This window comes from Musa acuminata, chromosome BXJ2-1 (assembly GCF_036884655.1).
Source record: "Musa acuminata AAA Group cultivar baxijiao chromosome BXJ2-1, Cavendish_Baxijiao_AAA, whole genome shotgun sequence".
NCBI lineage: Eukaryota > Viridiplantae > Streptophyta > Magnoliopsida > Zingiberales > Musaceae > Musa > Musa acuminata.
The window spans coordinates 8,646,229-8,665,664 of NC_088338.1; the positions used below are offsets into that span (position 1 = coordinate 8,646,229).

Here is a 19,436-nt window from a genome sequence, read left to right on the forward strand (position 1 = left end):
GTTTCTAGGCTTCTTTTCCCTCTCAACCCAACTTCTCCAACATATAAGCCTCACACACCTTTCCGTTAGTCCCGCTCTGGTTTCTTGCTCTCTCCCTCGGCTCGAAGTGCACGCCGCCATGGCCGAGATCTCCGAAGAAGCCCAGGAGCAGCAGTACACCTCTTTCTCCTCCTCCTCTTCCTCTCCAATCGCCGCCCCGGAGGTCGATCCCGACGAGGAGTCTTTGGCCTCGGTTCTCGCCAAGAAGAGCCCGATGCCCTTCCTCGAGGCTGCCAACGCCGAGAAGTGGGTCAAGGATCCGGCCCAGAGGACAGAGTCGGACGCGCCGCCCAACGATCTAAGTCATCAGACAAGGCGGCGAACAAGGCCGAGCAGAGTAAGCTCTCTGCTTGTTTTTGATTCCCTTATATCTGTGGCCTTGAACCTCGTCTCGTGATAAACCTACTTTCTCATCTACCATGAGTCGCGGTAAATACGGCTTGGTTCTTGGAAATAACTAGGTAAGGAAAATATTATGACTGGTTGGGATTGTTGAAGGTGCAAATAGACTTTAATCGGAATCCATATTTATTTGATTCCATTTGTGTTTACATAGAGGTGTTTGCTTACCTTCTTGCTCATAAACCATTAGTAAACAGGAGAAAAGAAAGGCTTACGGGGACTAGGGACTTTTGTGAACGGCAAACAAGTGGTTCTTGCTTACTCTGAAAATTTGGATGGAGGAAAGATGATATTTCATGGTGCCTGCATTATTTGTGCTGGCTTGTTTAACTTGTTGATGGCGGGTAATAAAACTGCAAAGTACGAAATTCTACAGATGACTACACTCAGAACATAGAGTCGAGACATCATAGGGAGGTGGCTCAAAGTTTGGTCATCTAGTATTGGTCTTCTCCTTTTCAAATTGAAAGCTATAGCCCACTTGTGCTAAAGAAAAATTGCAATCTAATTCCTAAAGATGCTTGTCAAGTACTTTCTTAACACAAGAAAAGGTATATAAGGTAGTGGTGACATTGCAAATGATACATTCTAAATATTGAGCTATTAATAGAATTAGGTAAGAGCAAAATGATACACTCCATTTCCTTCTACAATTTTTTTTTGCAAAGGGTAAGTGATGAAGGTGGGATTCGAACTCAGGGCCTTACAATAAACCATCAAAGTGTTTATTGGCTAAGTTAGTTGGCATCTTCAAACTTTTATTTTTTTCACAAGTTTTTTTTACACATATTTAGGTAAGTGCAAAATGTTTGTGACCTAGTAAATTGTGTTGTTCGCATCTTCATACCTTGTTTATAACACTTCCAAAAAACACATTGTGTATCGAGGTGCAAAAGATTGTAGCTCACGCGGTCAGTTTCCTTTCTGTATGATTTAATCTAATATTCCTAGTAGAATTATCTGGTCTAATTGACAATCCATTTCCCCTACTAAATACATGGTTAATTTTGAATTTAAAAGAAAAATGTAGAAGCCAAAAATATCCTTCATTAGGTTCAAAATGTCCATGGAGGTCAATAACTCTTGTTCAGAATATCAACTGAAGACTAGAGCATCCAATTTCACCTTGATCCTTTGTTCTCGAGTAATTTGTACATTGATTGCAGAAGCTTCACAAAACAAGATAGAACAGTTATATCTTAATTTGCAACCAGAAAACAACCACCATTATAATCATGAATTACAAACCTGGTTTCTCCTCTCAGCTGATGACTCCAAGAATCATCAGTTTTTTGTTTGTACCCCTTTTCATTTGAATAACATATCTGATGATAACACCTCTTATTCTAAAAGTTTCATTCTCTTTCATGAATACAGAGTTTGGTGGCTATTATTGGAACCGAGCATTGTTAATATAGTCACATTTGTTAGATTAAAGGCAAAAAGATTTAGTTTATATACTTAAAAATATATAATGCAGAAGCTAATGGCATGGTTTTTCCAGCTAACATGTCCTTTGGTAGTTTTTTACCAGGGTACCCTGTGCATTGAGGTTCTTGAATGAAACATCATTGGTTCAATTCATGTTGATTTCTTTCTTTCAATTTGGATCACATGTGTATGCAAGACCTCTTGGAATTGCTAGTGAAGGGGCTGTAAATATTGATGCCAGTTGCTCATTTAAGGCATGACTACCACATGCATGGTTTTCTGTTATAATGGTTAGAACAGTCAAAGAGCTTTTTTCATGGTGTCTGAAAAATATAAGTTATAAAATACGTTATTTTCTTACATGTAGCAGTATTGAATTTTTTATGCCTTTGTATTAAGTGCTAATTTGAGTTTTTTAAGCTTTCATTTTGGAATAAATATTACCCTTTATCGTTCCTTGTCATGCAGAGCCAAACTCTGAAAATGGTCTCGAATTATTATAAGTATTCATGGACTTGGACACTTCAAGATGTTACCATCAGCATTCCTGTTCCTCAGGGAACATAATCAAGGTTTGTTACTCGTGAGATAAAGAAGACCCATTTGAAAGTTGGGTTAAAGGGACAACCTCCATTTATCTCTGTAAGTCTCTGGATAGTGGATTATGTGTTTCACAAGTTTATATTACAACACCTCATAGAAAAACTTCCTTTGTAGAGGTGAAAGCACCTTCCTCTTATACTTGCACATGTTTCTTCTGTAATTCTTCCGGGGAGATCTTTATCGACCAGTGAAGACAGAAGATTGCTTCTGGAGCATAGGTATCTTTATGCTACTTTACATATATTTCATGCAACAACTTCCAACTGTTCTTCATACTTACTGGTAATCGATGTTGTCATAGGGTGGACAATACATTTCTATACTTTTGACCAAGCAAAATCAGATGGAATGGTGGAAGTGTGTGGTAAAGGGTGACCCTGAAATTGATACACTAGAAAGTAGAACCTGAATATAGCAATTTATCTGATCTGGATCGTGAAACTTGGCAGATTTTACAGAAAATGATGGTAAACTCTTGTTCTTTCAATAAAATTGAACACTTCTGGGTAATTATGCTTTTGTGGAGATTTGTTTTCCTTGGTTCACTCCTTTTGGATCGTTATTGTGTTTGGACACCGAGTTATATCTGTTTCGCATAAATCTCAAATCGGCGTAATAGAACTTATATGCCATGATCCATCTGTGAAATTGTAATGCAGCAATGTACTTATTAGGTTTGCTAGAACAATTCGAAGAGGCTACGCCTATCTTTTGTCCTGTGCTAGTTTGACTCTTTCTTTTTCTTCATTGCAGTTTGAGCAGTGGCAGAAAGTGATGATATGTAGAAGCAAGAAATTCTGAAAAAGATAGGTGAATGACCACCTCTTTTCAATTGTTGTAATCAGCATTTGACTACCTGCTAATCTCATTTAAAATTTGACTTTTACTTGTGCAGCACCCATAAATTGACTTTTCAAGAGCAAAAAGAGCCCTGTTGGAGGATTTGGAAGAGGTGTTTTGCACAGCAAGTGTTATCTGGTCTTAAGACTAGATTGATTTGTACCTGAGGGGAGATGTTAAAGAATATGAACTTTTCTAGCAGCTTAAACATGTGAAGGCTCCATGGTTGGAGTCTTTCTGCCTTATTACAAGTGTTTAGCCGATAACCAATTGCAGGTGGGATTCGTTTATCTTCTTACTAATGGAAATTGATATTTCCATTTATTTTCTTTGCGGTTTTCGTATAAGTGGCTTATACTCCATGAATGGGTGCCTTGAAAGGTGAATTGCTACAGATCATTATAGAAATTCCCACATCTCAATCCCAATTTTTGGTTATTTTCCAAGAAACATCCAAATTTTAGAGAAAGGGTTTCTTATTTGTTCATCTTTGCACTTAGCACTACTATGTTTTTGATTAACAGTAAATTAGAATGTTTCATTACAATGATTATATATATTCTACATCATTACATATCAGCCGTCGTTGTCGGACGGTGGATATGCTAGCTGACAATTAAGTGATGGTTAGTTCTTCGAATTGCTAGCTGCTATCGTTATATATATTTGTTCTTCGAACTGGGGCGCCCTTGTTTTGTCAGGCTTCCTCGCATCTCTCTCGTTTCCCCATCCCTCACCTTCCTTCCATCTCCCTAGAGAATCCCTTCGTTCGCTGCTCCTCCGCTGTGCCCTCCTCCATCCCTAGCCTCTCCTTTGGTGCCTACATGGAGCTCATGGCCGTTCCCAAGAAAAAGGTGCACCGCACCCTCACCCCGTCTCTTTCTTGATCTTATATGATCCTTGAAGTCGACTAATGTGGTTGAATGCTGTAAAGTTAGTTTCTTTCCTTAGAAATTTTGGGTTCTGGATCTTGTATCGTTGGAAGAAGTCTCTGTGTTCTCTTTCAGTTTCCGTCGGTTCTTTTTTTGCATGTCTTTGTGGTTTGACGTAGAGACTGGAATGACTCCAATTGGACCCCTTCAGTACATGCCCAGAAGCTGTTTGATGGTTTGCTTTATATAGCTTGAGATACAATTGTGCCTCACATATTATTATGCTTTGACTTCCATCAATCTGTGTTTAGTGCTGGCATATCTTCCCTGTTCAGAATAATTGAACTTAATAGTTACTATGAGTTATGGAAAGTTTTATGTCTTTAAGAATCATCCTAAACTCAGTACATTCTCTTTTACTTTTCTGTGGACTATTGGTTTCTCAAAAGATTTGCCATGTTTTTGTTGTACTGCTTTTTAAAGTTTGGTTTTTCGGTTTGCTTACCATCAGCATCTACTTTGCAAACTTAATACTTCCTGATAACTGCTGCCACTTTACTGGAGTTTGTTGTATTTTTCTTTTCTGATTCATGCTCTTGGTCTTTATCTGTGTCATATTCTTGACAGTTTCCTCTGTGCACATGTGCTCCAACTTACTGTTTTATGCATCAGCATGTACCGGTATTTTTCTATGAGGTCGCCCAGTGATATTTACGATGATGTTTGCAATATAGGTGTTGGCATAAGAAAGGTCTGCGGAATGGACCCAAGGCTCGAAAACCTGTTCCAGCGATTGTCCGTTGCAAGTAAGATTTCTTTCTCTATGTTGTAGGTCTGTTTTTGGCAAATCTCGCCATTAAATTTTTGTTGCAACTTGCAACTTTGTGATGGATAGAATTTACTGGAATAACATTTACCCATAAATTATGCACCTTTTTTTATGTGTGGAGGACATTCATGTTTACAATTTTGGATTATTCTAGCTAATTTTCACCAGCATTCCAACTTATAACTCCTCTATTTATTCTGTTTGATGTTAGAATTAAAAGATAGTAGTCCATCATGAAGTGGTTTAAAATTGACCAAATTATCAATATTGTTGCAATATGTCAGGCCTGTAGTTAAAGAAGTGAAAGCATGCAATGGCTAAGATAAATTTCAATTCCACGTTAAAAGTTCATCAACTGTATAAAATCTTTCATCCTATTATTCACAAAGAGTCTATTTTAAATGAATGTCTTTTCAATGGATTGTAAAATGAGCTACATAATCATGGCAAATAGTTTGGTGACCAGTTTCCTCTTCCAGAAAAAAAAAAAGATGTACAAAACAACTAGAATAACTGGTCACAATTGGAGTCAGTTATCATTGTGAGAAATGAGTGGGAAGACTGTGTTTGATTGCATGGGTTATATAGCAACAACAAGCCAGTAAGATAGTATGTGCTACTGCTGTACACTGTATCACCTCTTCACTTAGATTTAGAATGTTTACTAAAATGCAGGACGAATAGAGTTTTTCCAATTCTGCTGAATGCTAAGTATCACAAAGTTAGTAGCTGAAGGATGACAACATTGTTAACAGATTGGATCTAAAATATCTTTTTTATTCTACAACGACCAAGCACTAAACCCCAGAACAGTATATTCTTTTTTCTTGAGATTAAAACTTATGATTGTGCTTCAAACAGAAGCCGTTGTATGTGACAAGTTGATGCTTGTTCTGCAAAAACAGTGATTGTTGGGAGTTTTGACTTATTTTGGACATGATTATATAGATAGATATGATGAAATATGAATCCATATATGTACATGATTACAGCCAAGCCTGTAAGATATGATGCATGCTGATTGCCTGTGTAGTTTATGCTCGGGATCTGGATACATTTGGTGGTCCATGATACTTTCGAACTCAACTTTCCAAAGTGAAAAGAGAAGGTATATCATCAAGAAATTGTTACAGGAGATATACACCGAGCCCTTGGAAAGAGTTCCATTTATAAATCCCCACCCCCCTGTCACGAACGGTCGTCGCGCACCTGCAACAACTCCGTTCAACGAACCGTTCGTCGCTCACACCTGCATGTACAGCTGCTTGACAGCATGTTTTCTCTTGGTTTTGGGTCATTTTGCTTGTAAATATGTAAGTTCGAACAAGCTGCAGCGTTGCAAAGCGACCGCTCACCGAACCGAGCAAAATAGCCCCAAAACAGCTCCGTTTTCGCGTGCCGCGGGAGGTGAGCGGAGAACTGCCTCCGCTCACCAAAATGTCAGCCATCTCAGACCCCAGGAACCCCCCGGGTGGCACAGGGCTGGATGGGGCTTCGGTTATATACCGGGCGTTGAGATCTCTTTCGCAAGTTCGCACGTGACCTTTACGGGAACTTGTCTTTGCACCCGGGACCAGGTGAGCGGCTGTTTGTGGGCTTGCAGCTGTTCGTTCATCCTTGAAAGCCTTGTTTTTCTCCCTCTCCCTCTTTTCTCTTGTGCACACAGGGTGTTCGACGAATTGCTTGTAAAGCTTCCCTTTTCGCGAGACTTCGGGACTTGTCCGTTGCTCGTTCTTTCGAACTAACTTCTTTCTCTTTTACAGGTCCTTCGGGACCTGCGAGAGGTTACAAAGTGGGCTGATCCTTGCGGAGCAAGATCGCAAGGGCGAAGCGCAACTTAGGCAACGCAAGCTAAGTTCGCGTCTTTGCCACAAGGGTGACTCGCGACTTAGGCAACGCAAGCTAAGTTCGCGTCTTTGGCCGCAAGGGTGCCTCACGCCTTAGGCAATTCCAGCTAAGGTCGTGACATTGTGGTATCAAAGCGGGCAAGCTCTTCGATCGAACAGCGAACGAACTTCACAACTTCGCCATGGCAAAGCATCGTGGCGAATCAAGCAAGACGGGGCAAGCCGGACCCTTGCCCCAAGCAGCCGCAGGTGGGCTGCATGTGCACACTCGCTCTCATGATGTTGGAGCCGCTCAAGAGGAGCGCGGCAGCGAACAGGATGAGCCAGAAGTTGGCAACTCTCCGCGAGCGGAGGAAGCGCAATCTGGTGCGCTAACTGGGAAAAAGAGTCATAAGGAGAGACTCACGACGGCGGAAACCCGCCAGGATGTTCTTGAAGCGAGCATGGAGGAACTCTACCATGACCAACAAAGACTTGTTGGGGTAGAGAGCTCGCAAGAGGAAGCGGAGTCTAGGATCGACAAGGTCGAGGCCCTAGTCGACCGACTGTCGGATGACACCAAAGACTCCGTGCAACACTTACAGGATGTTGTGGCGGAACTCACTGCAAAGGTGGCTATGCTCATAAGAACACTAAATGCGGGAGGAGGCAACACCCGCGTTGCACCGCCACAAAATTTGAGGGCACCTGAGCCTCATGGATATGGAGGGGCCAGAGATGCCAAGGAGCTCGAGAACTTTCTGTTCGACGTGGAGCAATACTTCCGAGCTACGAGGCCCGATTCTGAAGATACCAAAGTTTCCATAGCAACAATGTATCTGAACGGAGATGCGAAACTTTGGTGGCGAACTCGTTGGGAAGAGATCCAACAAGGTCGGTGTCGAGTCGACACATGGGAGGACTTGAAGCGGGAGTTGAGAACTCAGTTCCTACCGGAGAACACAGAGTTCATCGCAAGAAGGAAGTTGAGACAACTCCGGCAAAGCACCACCATCCGAGACTATGTGAAACAATTTTCTGCACTAATGCTGGACATACAGGACATGTCCGAGAAGGACAAGTTGTTCAGCTTCCTCGATGGTTTGAAACCATGGGCTCAACAGGAGCTAAATCGAAGGAATGTTACCGATGTAGTCGGGGCAATTGCTGCTGCAGAAAGGCTCACCGACTTTGTTTCCTCTGAAGACCCAGCGAGAAGGAAACAATCTTCAGGCAATCGCCCTCCAAAACATTCTCGAGGGAAGGAGCTCGGGGGCGAACAAAAGAAGAAGAGCTCCCACAAAGGGCCGAACCCAAAAGGCAAGGCCTCAAAACCTGGAGGATGCTTTTTGTGCGGAGGACCGCACATGGTAAGGGAGTGCCCACAGAAATAGGCACTCAATGCTTTGACGGCTTCCATCCACCCTCCCCGATCGAACAAGGGCAAAGCTGTTGCTCTTAGTTCGAGCAGTTCAGAATCGAGCAGCGACGACGAGGAGTCGCAAGGACCCCGAATGGGAGCAATGCGTTTGTTAAACGCTATGCGGGGTCAAGTGGGGGAGAACATGAAGACGAAGGAACAAAAAGCAGGAAGTAGTGAGCTGATGTATGTGGACATCAAGCTAAATGGCCAAACGACCCGGGCAATGGTGGATACGGGCGCTACCCACAACTTCATAGCCGATCGCGAAGCACAACGACTTGGGTTGACCTTGGAGAAGAGCCCAAGCCGAATGAAGGCGGTGAACTCGGAGGTCAGGCGAATCTCCGGGTTGGCGAAGGGTGTTCCTATCAAAATTGGGACTTGGAGCGGCAACACCAACATGATGGCCGTGCCACTGGACGACTTCCAAGTTATTCTCGGAATGGAGTTTATGCACGCGGCAAAGTTGGTGCCAATGTCGTTCTTAAACTCCCTATGTATGATGGGAGGCGATGACCCCTGCGTGGTTCCCGCCTCTCGGAGAGGAACTAAGGAGCCCCAACACATTTTGGCATTACAATTGAAGAAAGGGGTGCGAAAAGGCGAGTTGACATTTGTGGTTGCTATGAAGCTAGAGCCACTCAACGAGGAGGCCATTCAAGAACCTGCTGTGGTGGCGAACGTCCTAAAAGAGTTCAAAGATGTTATGCCACCCGAGTTGTCGAAGAATCTTCCACCACGCAGAGGCGTGGATCACAGTATCGAGCTGGAGCTAGGAGTGAAGCCTCCAGCGAGACCACCCTACCGCATGCCCCCGCCAGAGTTGGCAGAACTCAGGAAGCAGTTAGGTGAACTGCTAAGCGGTGGTCTCATCCGCACCTCTAAAGCACCTTTCGGAGCTCTAATTCTCTTCCAGAAGAAACAAGATGGGAGCCTCCGATTATGCGTCGACTACCGAGCCCTCAACAAAGTAACAGTGAAGAACAAGTATCCCATCCCGCTCATCGCGGACTTGTTCGACCAATTGGGCAAGGCTAAGTATTTCTCAAAACTCGACCTTCGGTCGGGGTATTGGCAGGTGCGCATTGCTGAAGGCGACGAAGCGAAGACTACCTGTGTGACCAGGTATGGAGCGTTTGAGTTTTTGGTGATGCCTTTCGGCTTAACCAACGCTCCGGCCACATTCTGTACTCTCATGAACCAGCTATTCAAGGAGTATTTGGATAAGTTCGTGGTCGTCTACCTGGATGATATCGTCGTCTACAGCCAAACGCTCGAGGAGCACGTTAAGCACCTTCGAATGATTTTCAAGGTTCTCAGGGAGAACACTTTGTTCGTGAAAAGGGAGAAATGCTACTTTGCTCAAACAGAGATCTTATTCTTGGGGCATCGAATCGGTGATGGCTCCATTCGGATGGATAAGTCGAAGGTGCAAGCAGTTGCGGAATGACGAACTCCAAAGAAGGTGCCAGAGTTAAGATCCTTCCTTGGGTTCGTCAATTACTATCGACGCTTCATAGTGGGATATTCGAAGCGGGCAACCCCACTGACGGAGTTGCTGAAGAAGGAGCAGCCTTGGAAGTGGTCGGACAAATGTGAGATAACATTCCAAGATCTGAAGGCTGCTGTTCTGGAAGAACCAGTGCTCAAATTGCCGAATTATGGAGAGCCCTTTGAAGTCCATACAGATGCTTCAGACTTCGCTATTGGGGGAGTACTCATGCAGGAGGGTCATCCGGTGGCCTACGAGAGCCGCAAACTTAACGAGGCCGAGCGGCGGTATCCAGTGCATGAGAAGGAGATGACAGCAGTGATCCACTGTCTACGAGTTTGGCGACACTACCTCCTCGGGTCGCGATTTGTGCTGAGGACAGACAACATCGCCCTGAGCTATTTCCAAACTCAGAAGAAGCTCTCCCCAAAGCAGGCGCGATGGCAGGACTTCCTGGCTGAATTCGATATGGCAATGGAGTACAAGCCCGGGAAGGCGAACGTCGTGGTCGATGCACTAAGTCGAAAAGTGGAAAGTGTGAATGCCGTACAACTGGAGGGCAGAGGCCAAGCAAGTCAGTTGCACTCCAACTTTCTTTCCCAAATTAGGGATGGGCTGTATAGTGATCCCCAGGCAGTTATCCTGATGCAGCTCATCAAAGAAGGCAAGGCACGACGATTTTGGGTCCAGGAGGGACTTGTTTACACAAAAGGGAATAGGGTTTATGTTCCCCGAGTAGACAATTTAAGGCGTGAACTCTTAAAAGAGTGTCACGATTCCCTTTGGGCTGGACACCCAGGCATTCACAGAACATTGGCTCTCGTGGAGAGGGCCTTCTACTGGCCGAAAATGGGGATTGATGTGGAAGAATATGTTCGAACATGCCTTACTTGCCAACAAGACAAGGTGGAGCAGCGGAAGCCGGTGGGACTTTTGGAGCCGTTGCCCGTACCAGAAAGGCCGTGGGAGAGCATTTCCTTAGACTTCATATCAAGCTTACCACCTGTAGGGGGACTCGGATCGATACTCGTAGTGGTCGATCAGTTTTCAAAGTATGCAACTTTCATTGCTGCTCCCCTACACTGTTCAGCAGAGGAGGCGGCCAAGCTGATGATGAAGAATGTAGTGAAGTATTGGGGAGTCCCGCACAATATCATTAGCGATCGAGACGCTCGGTTCCTGGGACGATTTTGGACCGAGCTGTTCAAATTGTTGGGGTCAAAGTTATACTTCTCTACAAGTCTCCACCCCCAGACGGATGGCCAGACTGAAAGAATAAATTCGCTCTTGGAGCAATATCTTCGGCACTACGTGAGTGCCAATCAACGAGATTGGGTGAAGCTGTTGGACATTGCCCAATTCTCCTACAACTTGCAGCGGAGCTCTGCATCCAACAAGAGCCCCTTTGAGATTATCACAGGACAACAACCGTCGACTCCGCACACCATGGCAATTGGGTATACTGGGAGTAGTCCATCAGCCTATCATTTTGCAAAGGAGTGGCATCGAAATGCCGATATTGCGCGGGCTTACTTGGAGAAGGCGGCAAAAAGGATGAAGAAGTGGGCAGACTTGGGAAGGCGACCGCAAGAGTTCAAAGTTGGCGATTTGGTGTTGGTAAAGCTCCAACCAGCATCACTCCAATTCTTTAGGAACAGAGTCCACAAAGGATTGGTGCGCAAGTATGAAGGACCCTTCCCAATTATCAGCAGGGTAGGCAACGTCTCTTACAAGTTGCAGCTGCCGGCGTGGTTCAAAATTCACAACGTCCTTCACGCCAGCAACCTAAAAGCCTACCACTCGGATCCGCAAGATGCTTCCCGAAGTGTTCCAACTCGGCTACCTCCCATCACAGCTTCCTACGAGAAGCTAGTGGAAACCATTCTGGCGGATCGCAAGATAAAGCTACCCAACGGAGCTGAGCAAACAGAGTACTTGGTGAAGTGGCGAAAGCTTCCCCGAACTGAAGCCAGTTTGTCACGGACAAACTTTTAAACAAGGTGTTTGATGTAATGCTTATGTATGTCCGTGTCTTTTGGCATATTCATGCCTTGTACAGCATGTAAAGGGGCGGCCGAAGGCTTAATAGTCCCATTTTAGTTGGGTTGGTGGCCTCTTTAGGCTTGTAAATAAAGGTTGTGTCATGTGGACACGTGCGAGAGATTTTCGGTCTGTAATGGACCATTTTACCCTTTGTTGTGCCACTGTTCAGAGCTTGTAAAGTCTGGTTGTAATTTGCATTGTCTATGAAGTGTTTTTCGAAAATGTTTGCTTGTGGATCCCGATTGAGGCGTTCTCTCTTCTGGTGGTCCTAAGGGACAATGGGAGGCTTCGGGGAGGCTGACCTTTGCGGACGGACACGCAAGGGTGCCGCACGACTTAAGCAAAACCAACTAAGTCTGTGACAGATGGTATCAGAGCGGGACAAGCACTCATAGAAACACTTAGCATGCAAACGTGGGGGACCTAGCGGGACTGCGTTGAGGGCAGTCAGCACACGCGCGACCGTTTGGGGGAAAACGGGCATGGAGATGTAGGGAAAAGGAGTCGCTCAGAGGAGCGGACATCTGAGATTGACAATCAGAGGAATGGCCAACCCTTCGCGCAAGAGGCACCACGAGAACAGGCAAGCTTGGAAGAATGTGGAGCGCATAAAGGTTGGGATGGCTGAGTTTGAGCTACGGCTCAACGTTGACAACTATACTTGATGGTGCTCAAGCCAAGCGAGGCGCTTGGTAAAGGATGAGACCATGCAAGGTGGAATGAGTTGCTCAACGACCAAAAGAGTTATGCAAAGCTCACAGAGGTGAGGGGAATTGCTAACTCGAAGAATTTGGTACTCATGCATGGGCTTGTATGCGGACGATGGAATGTTCGTGGCCATCCCAAGGCGATCGAAACTCGGTGCCATGGAGCATTGAAACTTTCTCTTCGGCATGTGAAGGATATGTCTGTAGGAGGCTGAAGTGTGCAACGAGTTCAGCATGTTGCTAGGCCTTGAGGGGTGCAGCGGGGGCTGTATTGACGGGGAGTCGCAATCTAGCAAGTGTGTTTGCAGGAGGCAGAACAATGCACAGTTTGTTCAGCAGATCGGAGTAGTCCAAGGGGATGGTGGTCTCCCAAACGAAGAGAGATGTTGCTCCAACGGGATAGTTATCCAGGAGGGATAAGTCCCGGCTCTCCAGAGGGAGAATCATGTGAGACGGACCTCACATGTTGAGGAGGAGTACCTCAACAAACAACAACTCCACGAAGCTCGATAGACTGAGCAAGCGGCGAGGAGTCGTCGCATGATCTCGCTTGAGAGAATGTATTGGTGGATGCATTGCGAGATCAAGTGGGGGAGCGACCTAAAGCAACTTAAATGAAGGCACACTTGGAGTCGATGTGGAGATCGGACTCAAGGGAGGGCTGACCCGTGGAATGGTGGGCGCGAGGGCCACCATCGACTCAATGCAAAAACGAGGAGCGGAGCAACTTGGGTGTAACTTGGCGAAGTACCCAAGCCGCATGAAGGGAGCCAGCATAGAAGTTGGAACATGGAGCAGAGGCACAGTGCTTTCCTTAGACAGAGGTCAAGGATATGAATTCTTGCAGAGGCAAGAGTAGGATCATGTTGTTCCATGGGTCCTTCATTTTGACGGAGCGGACCTATCTTGCATGGTGCCAAAGACGAAGGGAGCTCCTGGGCACATGCACCTTATCTCGGAGCACTTGATGGAGGAACTAAGGCGACTCAATTTGCGGAGGCAAAGTTGGGTACAGAAGGTCTTAGCACGGGGCAAGAGGACGCAGAGGCGGGTACTCTTGAAGAATATGTCACAGTGTTGCCATTCGAGTTGCTATGAAGGAAGCGGTGCGCAGCGGAGATTGTGCTGGTAGGGGCAGAGGCCCAGGATCCAGACAATGGTGCACAAATTACAGTGAAGTCGGTGGACTTCGGGAGCTACTAGGCGACGGACTGTCCTAGAGCGGTGCTTCATCTAGGTGTGACCCAAGAGTGGGTGGATGAAGGTCGATTGCCAAAGGAGCGAACAAAATCGAAGGTGGAGGATACCCTGCGATGTATTGGCAGAGGCCACACATGGAGGGTTCACAATTCGAGTTTATTCCACAAGGATCAGAATGCAATAGAGATGTCACCAGGAGGCGACATGGTGCAGCGGATTGTGGTGGAACAGTTCGTGGCAATGCGATACACACGACATAGTCCCGGGAGGGACTAGATCATATGGAGGTATGATCGGGAGCTACTGGGAGCTCCACTTCGGTGAACAACACGACGACAAGAAGGGCTATGGATTCAAGGAGTGAAGGCCATGGTACCGCAGAGGCGGGTCTTCCGTGCGTGCATCGAATTTTGCATCGGATGAAAACCTTGGTCATCAGCATATGGGGGCTGGGTTCCACCAAGGGAAAAGTTCGAATGCAAGTACCAGTGAGTTCCATGGGAGGAACTTGATCATGCAGAGGTATGATCGAAGCAGCTGGAGAGTTGAACTGCTCCAGAGCTCATATTCGCTTAAGGGAGCCCGGCAAGTCAGAGGACAAGGCCGAGTAAGCGAACGTTGCTACCAAGGAAGCTAAGGAGAACAGAATCGGTGCAAACCCTACAACGTGATGGCAGAGGCCATGCATGGGAGTTGTAGTCTGTCTTTCCATCGACCAAACAGACTGCTTGGAGAACACAGAGGTGTTGAAGCAGGGGGTCGAAAGGGGCGAGGAAGCGACGATGAGTCCAGAGGGACTTAGCTACCCAAAATCAAGCATCAGTTAGAATGGAGGTGGACTCAGAGGAGTGCCACGGAGACATATCTACTGATCGTGAAGAAAAAGGATGCAGATGCGAGGCGACGGATAGTAGGGCCATGGGCATGGCAGCGCCATGGTACCGCAGAGGCGGGACTTCCGTGAAAGTCATTGATCCCTTGCTCTCATGGAGGGAGAGCGCTTGGTCGTGAAAGGGGCCGAGGAGGTGGAGAATGCAGAGGCAATCTCCAAGTATCGAGACAAGGCTGAAGGGCAGAGGCCGAAGAACTTCGTAAGACCGGTGTCAATGTGCTTCTTATCAAGATAGCCGAAAGTGAAGGACTTCGGGTCATGCAAGAGTGCATAACCAAGGAACGAAGCAGGCAGTACGCGGTATTGTACCTTTGCTACTCAGAGGAGTAGGCGGCAGGGTTGATGGAGAAGACGGTACAATCCCAGAGGCGACCAAACCTATGAGAGAATTACTCCAAGTTGGGGTGAAAACTTCCTGCATTCCAGAAGTTCAATGGCATTGAGAAGGTGAATCACAGTAACTAACTCAACGCAAGGAGTGCAAACACTTCAAGTGCTTCAGAAGTGTGAGCAAAGAGCAGGCGAAGGCTAGTAACCAACTCGATGCATGGAGTACAACCTCGAGGAGGCGGGCGAAGTCAAGTAACCTTTGCCTTCTCAACTCTTAAGAGAATGGGCGAAACCAAGTACCCCAATTCTCTTATCTATCCAGCAGAGGAGCTCTGCACAAGTTCAAAGACCCTTCGAAGATAATGGAAGACAATAGTTGTCAAATCCTCACCAACGGTGATCAGTGCTACTGAGAGTAGATTGTCCGCTTCATTTCCCAACGAAATGCCAATCGAAAGCGGAAGTGATGCGAACCTACTTGGATGTGATAACTAAGTGAAAGAAGAGTCAATGAGCAAATGTTGTGGAGGAAGGACCCAAAACTTCAGAAGTTTGCGAGACGATGCTCGTTAAAGCTCCAACAAGCATCCACCCAGTTCAAGCAGCATAAGAAATTCGAGAGACTGGCGCGGTAGGGATGGTCTTTTCCTTCATCTGGGGGATCCGCAGGAATCAACAAGGATCAACACAACTCAACCAACCCCACACCAGAGTCAGAGTCATTGGTGAGTTGAAGCAGCATGGCGGATCAAAGGTTCGACTACTCAAAAAACAGCAGCGGAGAGCAGCAAGAACCAAGAGGCGCATTGTAGCTGGAGCAGAATATTGAAGACTCAGCAAAGGCGAGGAGTTGCAGTGTCGACAAAGGCTTCAACGAGGACGTCGAAGGAATAAGTGGGGGAGAATGTCACGGACAAACTTCTAAACAAGGTGTTTGATGTAATGCTTATGTATGTCCGTGTCTTTTGACATATTCATGCCTTGTACAACATGTAAAGGGGCGGCCGAAGGCTTAATAGTCCCATTTTAGTTGGGTTGGTGGCCTCTTTAGGCTTGTAAATAAAGGTTGTGTCATGTGGACACGTGCGAGAGATTTTCGGTCTATAATGGACCATTTTACCCTTTGTTGTGCCACTGTTCAGAGCTTGTAAAGTCTGGTTGTAATTTGCATTGTCTATGAAGTGTTTTTCGGAAATGTTTGCTTGTGGATCCTGATTGAGGCGTTCTCTCTAACCCGTGCTCTCTTCTGGTGGTCCTAAGGGACAATGGGAGGCTTCGGGGAGGCTGACCTTTGCGGACAGACACGCAAGGGTGCCGCACGACTTAGGCAAAACCAGCTAAGTCCGTGACAAGTTGGGAGCCTGAAGACGCCCTGCGACATGAAGAAGAAGTCATCAACAACTACCAACAAGCGTCGACGAGGGCGTCGACAGTTTAAGTGGGGGAGAATGTCACGAACGGTCGTCGCGCACCCGCAACAACTCCGTTCAACGAACCGTTCGTCGCTCACACCTGCATGTACAGCTGCTTGACAGCATGTTTTCTCTTGGTTTTGGGTCATTTTGCTTGTAAATATGTAAGTTCGAACAAGCTGCAGCGTTGCAAAGCGACCGCTCACCGAACCGAGCAAAACAGCCCCAAAACAGCCCAAAACAGCTCCGTTTTCGCGTGCCGCGAGAGGTGAGCGGAGAACTGCCTCCGCTCACCAAAATGTCAGCCATCTCAGACCCCAGGAACCCCCCGGGTGGCACAGGGCTGGATGGGGCTTCGGTTATATACCGGGCGTTGAGATCTCTTTCGCAAGTTCGCACGTGACCTTTACGGGAACTTGTCTTTGCGCCCGGGACCAGGTGAGCGGCTGTTTGTGGGCTTGCAGCTGTTCGTTCATCCTTGAAAGCCTTGTTTTTCTCCCTCTCCCTCTTTTCTCTTGTGCACACAGGGTGTTCGACGAATTGCTTGTAAAGCTTTCCTTTTCGCGAGACTTCGGGACTTGTCCGTTGCTCGTTCTTTCGAACTAACTTCTTTCTCTTTTATAGGTCCTTCGGGACCTGCGAGAGGTTACAAAGTGGGCTGATCCTTGCGGAGCAAGATCGCAAGGGCGAAGCGCGACTTAGGCAACGCAAGCTAAGTTCGCGTCTTTGCCATAAGGGTGACTCGCGACTTAGGCAACGCAAGCTAAGTTCGCGTCTTTGGCCGCAAGGGTGCCTCACGCCTTAGGCAATTCCAGCTAAGGTCGTGACACCCCGGGATTTCACAATTTGCTCTTTAACACTGTTTTAGTTATTAAAAGGAGGAACTGACTTTCAAAAGTTAGAAATGCAGAAGCTATCTTATGTCTACCTTGTATCTGATCATTGCTGGATAATGTCTTATCTTGTTTAGATCTTTGCTGCATAGGGCTCGGAACATGTCAGTTGTTTGTTTTTTTGTTTGCTTCTGTTGACACCTGGTTCTGAATGAGAAAATCGTCACTTTATATAACCTTGCAGGAGTTGTGGTTGCGTTAAGTTGCCACACTACTGCTGCAGTGGTGACAGTGGAAACAGTGGTGCTTCAAGCTCATGAAAGAAATTCATACTAGTGATAACACTAATCTTGCTAAAGGATGATCTTCTTGTCTTTGTTTTCTTTGCTGCTGGTTTTATTTTATCAGCTGCAGCATTGCAGCTGTTGTCCTATCTAGATATGGGATTTCATCGGGTTCTAGTTTGTGAAACAACCTGAAAATCATCTTTTCATGCTTCCAAGGAATTTAATGCTGTATCTTCAGATGCATACGGTACAAATTTCAATTTTTACATGTGATTAAAGTTCTTGCTGCTTGTCAAATGACACCCATGTGTCCTGGAGGCACTTATCTATATCCCAAATTACATGGAAATGGCTCGATGAACTTAGCTTTGGGCTATTTCATGAGATTTGAGGTGGAATCAAGGGCAGAGTGAATTGAAGCAATGAATTACAACTTCCTAAGTGGAACCACCAACCTTCTGGTTAAAGACAGATGCAGTTCGGAGGTACACAGCCTTTTTATCATCCCTCACATAACGAGATATGATTTTGTCAATGAACCGCTCTGGTATTCCTTTTCATTGTTATTCATTTTCAGTGCATTTCTAAGTGTGAGTCATCTTGGAATAGATCAACTTCAGTTTATAGATCACTAAGCATATCGTTCTCACCTGAGCTCAGTGACTAAAGATTATAGATCATAACAAGGATCCTTGCTTCATTTTTGAGTTGTTTATTGTGTGCAACATCCTATAAAGGTGACGTAGCTATCCAGAACACACAAAATTTCTTTGGTTTATCTTCAAAACAAGCAGCAAATTCCTCTTCCAGGTTGGGCACAGAGCATCAAACAACAGACTGATGCCACTGTTTTTGAAAGAGATGTTTTCAGGTGCAAGTTTTTTTTATACCGAGTATCAAGTTGTGGGTTGCCTCTTGTCACTTCTCAAATGCACTTCATTCTTTAATATATATCTTGTGTTTTCTTATTGAAAGTAAAAAAAAGATCAGGTGGACTTGTTGATGGATGAACGTAAGGGCATGAAGACAACAGCTGGTTTTTAAGTATATGTGATGATCCAACCTACCCAGATATGCCACAAAGAGTAAGACGTGGCAATCTTATCTTGTTCTTGTTTCTACCACTGTTTGGTTTGACTGATTCAATTGCCATGATTTGATATGGTTGGTGGATGTCACTAACTGGGTCTGACATCCATCGTTCTGTATCTACAGTATGGCCAACGGCTCTTGGTGATTAGAGTTGGATGTTGTCTTCATCAGAAGCCAGACATGGAGAATCTATCCAAAGTATGGACGCACGGTTTTGTCACCAAACAAAGCCTATTCGGAAGCTGGATATGAAGCTTACTCGGTGATTTCACGTGCAAGATTGTCATGTTAGATTGCACCGTCAGAGAAAATGTGTTAATTGCTATTGTTTTAGACTTGTCAGTGTTATACTGATAGAAAATGTGGGCTGCGATGACTCCGGGAAGAAAAGTGTTATAAGAGATTCCAAGTGTGCTTGAATCTGTTAAAACTAGGGCAAGTCCGCCAGTGTTGTTTTTGTTTTCTCATTTACATAAAAAGAAAATGCAATAATACAAATGAATCTATTTGTATTAAACCTACAGGAAGTCGACACTCTTCGAGTGCAAAATGACTCTTCCACCGTCATCGGTCATTAATGAATTCAAACATATTTTATTGTTCCATAAGAAGCCAATCATGCAAAATGTGCAACTCTAATGGACAACATCTTCACTAAAATTATCGGGTCGGGTACGAATCTTCACATCCAATCCAAATTGTATCCACCATTCGCTCACCTAGTGTGCAATCCAAACCCATATATATATATATAATCTCCATTTAATTTAAATATAGATCGAACGAATCTTGTATCTTATTCACCTTGTGAGTTTTTATGACGTGTTGCGGCCAAAAAAACAATAAAAAGCGGATCGGGTTTCCTACAAAACTCGATCCGAAC

General features: G+C 45.5%; 1 long non-coding RNA gene across 4 annotated transcripts; it reads left to right on the top strand.

Annotated features, from left to right (window-relative positions):
• The first annotated feature begins 61 nt into the window (after positions 1-61).
• On the top strand, positions 62-19,051 carry LOC108953115 (uncharacterized). Of its 4 annotated transcripts, none has more exons than XR_010481709.1 (10): positions 62-376; positions 2,341-2,514; positions 2,590-2,693; positions 2,777-2,942; positions 3,229-3,285; positions 3,371-3,591; positions 4,922-4,993; positions 17,419-18,332; positions 18,437-18,546; positions 18,677-19,051. It is a non-coding gene; the product is annotated as an uncharacterized LOC108953115 (long non-coding RNA). The 4 variants fall into 4 exon arrangements; XR_010481711.1 differs by having other exon boundaries at positions 18,447-18,546; XR_010481710.1 differs by having other exon boundaries at positions 17,419-17,946; positions 18,199-18,546.
• The last annotated feature ends 385 nt before the right edge of the window (positions 19,052-19,436 follow it).